The sequence below is a fragment of the Zeus faber genome, assembly GCF_960531495.2.
Source record: "Zeus faber genome assembly, chromosome: 17".
Classification (NCBI taxonomy): domain Eukaryota; kingdom Metazoa; phylum Chordata; class Actinopteri; order Zeiformes; family Zeidae; genus Zeus; species Zeus faber.
This window is the reverse complement of record NC_137204.1, coordinates 14,036,494-14,042,892: the sequence shown is the minus strand read 5'-3', so window position 1 is coordinate 14,042,892 and position 6,399 is coordinate 14,036,494.

Sequence of the window (6,399 nt, the reverse complement as noted above, 5' to 3'; positions counted from 1 at the left end):
CGTCCGCCTGATGCTGTGAAGACTGGCCTCCAAATTGCATGAGGCCTATCGAGTTTCGACTGGGGGCGAAGGCTCGGCTCTGTCCTGTGGTGGAATTGAAACGGTGCCACGGTGTCACAGCAAATAATCAGCCTTTAGTTGCCAATGCTTAGTAGCCCCCTGGTTAATACTTGTTATTTACATTGAATGAAGAGATGAATACAAAACTCAGGGTGAAAATTAGGGAGAGATTGCAATTTTTTCATATATTTCCCATTTTCAAATGTTCAGGGATCGCAAAGAATAGCAAGGAAATGCGCCATTATTACCAGTACTGACGAAGGGAGAAAATATCAATTAAAAACACCATTTTAAAAATACGTGAAATTAAAGCAGGGGGGGGAGGGGTGGTTTTACAGTGTTAGCCTTGGCAGCTTCAAGGAATCCGCAGCAAACAGCCATGAGAGATGGTGTAATTAGTTCGGTTTTTCAATTTCAGCTTTTTCAATTATTAGTAGCGCCGATAGAAAGATAGATTATTATTTAGCCTTTAGAACAGAGCAGCGTAATGAGCGAGAGGAATAATGCATCCAGGTAAAAACCATGAGAGAAAACATTGCAGCAGTGCACAAACACCCAGAACTTGACGCCCTACAATATACAGTTTTGAGATTCCGGCTAAATCTACAGTTTACAGTCCAACATGTCTTTATGGTAAGTAACTACTTTCATTTATTTTATTGTCCTCCTGCCGGGACATAGAGCAATGATTAAATGTCGCAAGGGCACCGGAATTAAAAAAAATAATAATAATAAAAAAAAGTAAAAATTGCAAAGCTGTGCCGACATGATTTCCGCGGCGGGATTGCTAAATTCCGTCCCACCCATAATAAACTTTCCTACCAACCAATTTGATTTCTTACAATGTGTTTACTTGTGCCTGAAAGCATTCATAATGTGATGGAGCGTGAGCCTCTTCCTTAAAATATTCATTGACATATTTCTTGAGGCAGAGATCCTCCAATTGATGCCACGGCACTAATGATGTAAAACCATCACTTGGAGTGCTCTATGCAGAGCACCACATTGGCTTGATAACAACGTGACGCATATTGCATGTTAAAGGCATCCGCTTGCAATTCAATTAAATTATGGCTATCAATGTCCCTTGTTGTAGAACATCTGCGAGCTATGTTGACGCCGCTGCTGCCGCGTATAATAGAGTCAGCGCCACAGTTTATTACCGTAATACGCAGGTAAAGAACTGTTGTGTGGGGAAATCCCCCCCTGAGAGTCGTGGCAAATTAATAGGCTTATTTGTGTCAAAACAAAAAGATGCATTACACAAGGTAGACCTCAGCTAAAACAGCTCAAAAACCCCCCCCCCAAAAAAACCCATTTGATTTATGCCTCCCTGTTTAAGATACTTTGCACACAAATTGTTCTTACTCCCCAAAACGTCCGAATATTTTTCCGGCACGTTAAAGGGTCCACTCTCCTCTTTGAATTATACATTTATGAGAGCGAGGTTTGTGACGCAACACGCGCACAGTCTTTATCGCCTCCGCTTCACTTTGGGGGAAGAAAACAAACCGGATGAAAGCCGAAACAAAACAAAGAAAAAGGAGAAAAAAATAAAAAATGAATTAAAAAAAAAATGATAATAAAAAAGGCCTCTTGGCAAAGCAGTCGCAGAACTTTGAGGTTATCTAACACGTCCGCGGAGAGGCTGACTTTGATGTTCAGGAAAAACACCCCTCGCACCGTGACAAATTCCCCTGGAAATAATTGTCAAAACCGCGTTGCCGAGCACCTCCGCTGCCTCGCAGGTAGCGCAGACATGAACACTCCCACGTATTCATTTTTTTTTGTTCGCATTCACTCGCTGTCGTCTCACAAACTCCCACCGCGCTTCCCCGCGGTTGCCACGCGGGGTATTTTTTTTTGGGGGGGGGCGGGGGCGCCGTCCCCAGAGTAACGCGACTCAAGCTCACATTTTGAAGTCTCGGAATAGTTTTGTCCATGTTTAGATTCGATTGTTTATTTATTTATTTTATTAAATAATCTTTAGATGATCCAAGTCAGAGGTTCTTTCAAGCTTTAACGGCAGAAGTCGCCCAAAGGTAAACCCGACATTCATCCCACGATAACGAAACAGGGACCCTGAAATAGAAAGGAATATTAGCGACGATTTTTTATTATTTTTTTTGTCGCTCCTACGAACAAGAGGTAACCTTGTCGTGTTCTCGGTGCCTCTCTTTGCTCGGAAAGTTCCTTTTCGCCCCAAGTGTACCGGCGCCTTACCGACAGCTGGGGAGGCAAGACTAAGCTGATTCTGTTTGAGCCCGACTCGGGCTGAGCTGAGTCAGAAAATCTGCTTGTCTTCCCATCTGTAAAGGTCATTATTCTGCTTTTTTTTTTTTTTTTTTTTTTTTCAAAGAAGCAGCCCATATTGCACGATGTGTTGGATTACTCAAGTGATAACGCTATTAAGCGCCGGTGTCGCTACACACCGGCTCTTTGTGCGGAGCACCTCTGACTTCTCTGTTTGACTGCCTGTGAAATGACCTCTTTTATTGTAATGTGCTAAAGTGAAGCATAATATGTCTATGGCAGCATGAGTTCAATGACTCATGCTGTATTAGCCGTGCTATTTCCTCTCAGCATGCAAGGCTAGTTGTAGTTGTTTTCACATGCCCATTATGCATGCTTGTTGATGCCTCCAGACATAGTTATTTTTTTCTCTTTTCAGTTTCAGAGGAGCCTGTTAGGGAGGTTGCACTGAATTGCATGAGCCTCATTTTTCGACCCTTGATGTTCCTTTGAAGAGGCTGGAAAACAGGGGCCCCGGCCCTCCTCCGCAGCCCCTCCCGCGCTCTTGACCAGAAGTCTCCAGCCGCGCGGTGACCTCCCGGGAAAAAAAAAATATATTCCCCGAGCCGTCCACCTGCCGCGTCTGGCTGTGCCACCGAGGCGGCCTGGCTGTGATCTCCGTGTAAAGCTCTTCCTTTCCTTTGTGCGTGCCGGCTTCCCCGAATAGTGCTGCAGTGCTACTGACAAAATAGTTACCTACCTCACCCCAGAACCCCGCTCCTCCCCCCCTCTCCCCCCCTCTCTCTTTATGGATTCGTAGCCAGTCTTCTCCCGCTCCTTTGTTCCTCTCTCCAGGCTGGGCTCAGATCCTCTCTCCTCTCTGTAAGCCTGCTCCGCTCTGTCATCAGGATTACAGGCCATGCTGTAGCGGATTAATGACTGACAACTCCACACTCCTCTCGGCACGGCACATATACACGTACATGCACACACGGCGCTGGGAGGGAAGACGTCCCTGCTTGTGTGGGAGAGGAACAACTGCGGGGGAGATAATAGGTTGTATCGGCCTCAGAACAATACGTTAGCCGCGTGATTGTGTGTGTGAAGCATTCAAGTGCGGCGGCGGGGCTCGAGTTTTGTTTTCGTATTTTTTTTTGGGGGGGGGGGGGGGGGGGGGGTTGTTTTCGCGTGCTTCCAGAGGGCGCACGTACGTGTGCCCATTGGGGAGCTTTTGGCAATTGCAGAGCGAAAGCAATTCCATTTATATTTACCTCGCCGGAGCAAAATAGAATGCAGAGTTCTGTTCGCGGAAAAATACACATGTTTATGCAAGACGTGCACGTGGAGATGTGTTCATGCTGTGCACCCGGGCGTGCCCGACTGTGTGTGTGTGTGCGTGCGTGCGTGCGTGCGTGTGTGCGTGTGTGTTTTTGAGACAAATCGAGTTTGCGCATACGTCCGTGTGAACACATGCATGCTCACAGATCCATGACTTTCGCGTAGCACAAGAAAAACAGCAGCAAAACGAGGAAAAAAAAACAAACAAAAAAAAACTTGGCAGTCACAGACCCCCGAAATGTTCAGCCAAGTACATTATCTATCGCCACCCAGGGGCATGCTGCTGAAACCTGTTCAAAGTGCACACCCTGGAACATTTGGGAGTGTGGGCTTCAACCTGATGAGGCCCAAGTTGGAAACATCAATTCTCTGTAACGGCTCCAGCAGCGCTTCCAAAAACAGACTCTGTTTCCTTCTGTTCGCTTTGTTTGGTGCGGGGGAAAAAGGAAGGTTCTCGGAAACAAGCAAACGGGGAGAGAAAAAGAGAAAAAGAAAAAAACCCAGACACACCCGTAAACTTTACAGCAAATGAGGCCACAACCCCCGTACGAGCCGCCGATCAGAATGGAAGCAGCTGATGTGTGTCATGAATTACTAAATAGGAATCTGTAATATTTGGGGGCTCCACGCAGTCGTGAGACAGCTGAGGCTTCATTTCCCCAAACTAGCCCTGGAGTGTCCGGGAGAGTGGGCCCTCGACGACGCAACGCGAGAACTTTGTTGTCGGTTCACGATGACCATGCATGGAGGCTGCCTGCCTTTTGGGGATCCTTCTTGTGATTATTCCACATTCGCTCCACACCCACAGCTTGTATACCCGCACGCTAAATAAGTGGAAATAAATAAATGAATGGCAACACGGCAAGAAGTTGTGGTAAAATACTTTTATAGAGCAGTAATCCATATCTGAAATATATCATCCAAGCGTAATAGCTCTTCCATTTACAGAACACCGTTCTCTCATTTTTGATCTGCTTCCATGTCATGTCATGTTTGTGATCTGTGTGTGTGTGTGTGTGTGTGTGTGTGTGTGTGTGTGTGTGTGTGTGTGTGTGTGTGTGTGTGTGTGTGTGTGTGTGTGTGTGTGTGTGTGTGTGTGAGTGTGTGTGTGTGTGTGCGTGCATGCGTAGAAGCGTCTGTAGCGTTTTCTCATCGATCGTAGGAAAACTCTTAAATACAGGTCATAATTGATTTTTTTTTTTTTTTTTTTTTTTTAATGTTTCTGGATATAAAAGCTGGTGTTCTGACCCTCATTAGTCCATTAGCAACGATTTAAACTCATTGCTCTCTCTCTCTCTCTCTCTCTCTCTCTCTCTCTCTCTCTCTCTCTCTCTCTCTCTCTCTCTCCCTGTTTGCCTCCTACTTTTTGTGTTGGTTTATATAGATGCCATTTCCTCTCTTTAACCTTTAGTACTGTCTCGCAAGCCCCACTCAGTATATTCCCCTTATCTCTTTGAATGGCAACTTGCGACTTCAGTATTGAGTCATATTGAAGACTCTTTTACCTCTCCCTTCTCCAGTACTGAACCTGTCGGTGCTGCAGACGCCTTTTTCGGTTTGGAAACACGCGTGTCCCGGTCCCGCGTCAAGTCCAGCAGCCACGGCTGAGACCTCCGCTGATTTTGCCGTTCAATTCCCCCCTTTTTAGCCACACGCGTATGTCTTTTTACAGCATCAAAGTGTATTTCCGTTTGTTATTCCCCCCCTGCCTGACTCAGAGGAACCAGAAGCATTTCTTCCTGCTCTTCTTGGCGGCGGCCGGCGGCTGCACGGCTGGGAGCAGCTCCTGGCGATGCGGCGTGGCGGGCTGGGGGGTGGCGGCCGACGGCGGCGAGCCCTCCGGAGGATCGCCTACCTTCCACGTGCGCACCACCTGTCCCTCCTGCAGGCGGAAGTCATGCTCCACGCTAGAGGGAAAAGGCCAGAGAGGGACGGAGGGAGAGGGCGAGAGCGAGGGAGAGAGAGAGAGAGAGAGAGAAGGGAACACAGTGAGGAAGAGGCTGAAGACTTGAGTATTGATTTTGTATAAAACCTTTTTTGTGGTTATCGCAAAAAAAAACAAAAAAACCAGAGCAATTCCTCGAGGCAGCATTGTTCTTGTGTGAAAAGCATGAAAGGAGAGGATGAGAGGCGTCTGCCTCTCACATGTGCATTGAAGCTGCGGACAAAGAGAATGAAGTGGCTGATGCTGTGGTACATTGAAAAGTTGCAGCACCAGGGGTTTGCTCCTGTTGACAGACACCAAAGGAACAGTCAGCAAAGGTGCATTGTCGGCTACATAATGCGGCTTCAGAGCTCCACCAATAAAATGAATTAATAAATCAACACTTAAGACCTTATAACAGCAATATCTTTTGACCAAATTAGTTTAGTCAGCAGTTGCACGTTGGGTGTGCGTTCCCTCGCGAACGATTCCTTCCCTCTTTTTTTTTTTGTGTTACATCTCCACTGTTATTGCTGATTATGCAGTGTCCTACTTAGGTGGTGTTTCTCATCACGGCACAGAAGCTGGAAATAAAAAAGGACTCCCCGCGGTCGCAGGAAGGAGGAGAGAGCCGCGCGGGGACGTAGGAGCCGGGCCTTGTGGTCCCAGAGTCGTCGGGCAGAGCGTCGGGGTGCGCGGGGGAGCTTTGAGTTGACATCCATACAAAACCCCTGCGCTCCCACTCCCCCACTCCAGCCAACCACTCCAGTTCGCCCGCTTATCTCGGGGTGTGGCTGTCACGAAAACATCTCGGCCCACACAGAAACACTATGAAGCCGCTGATA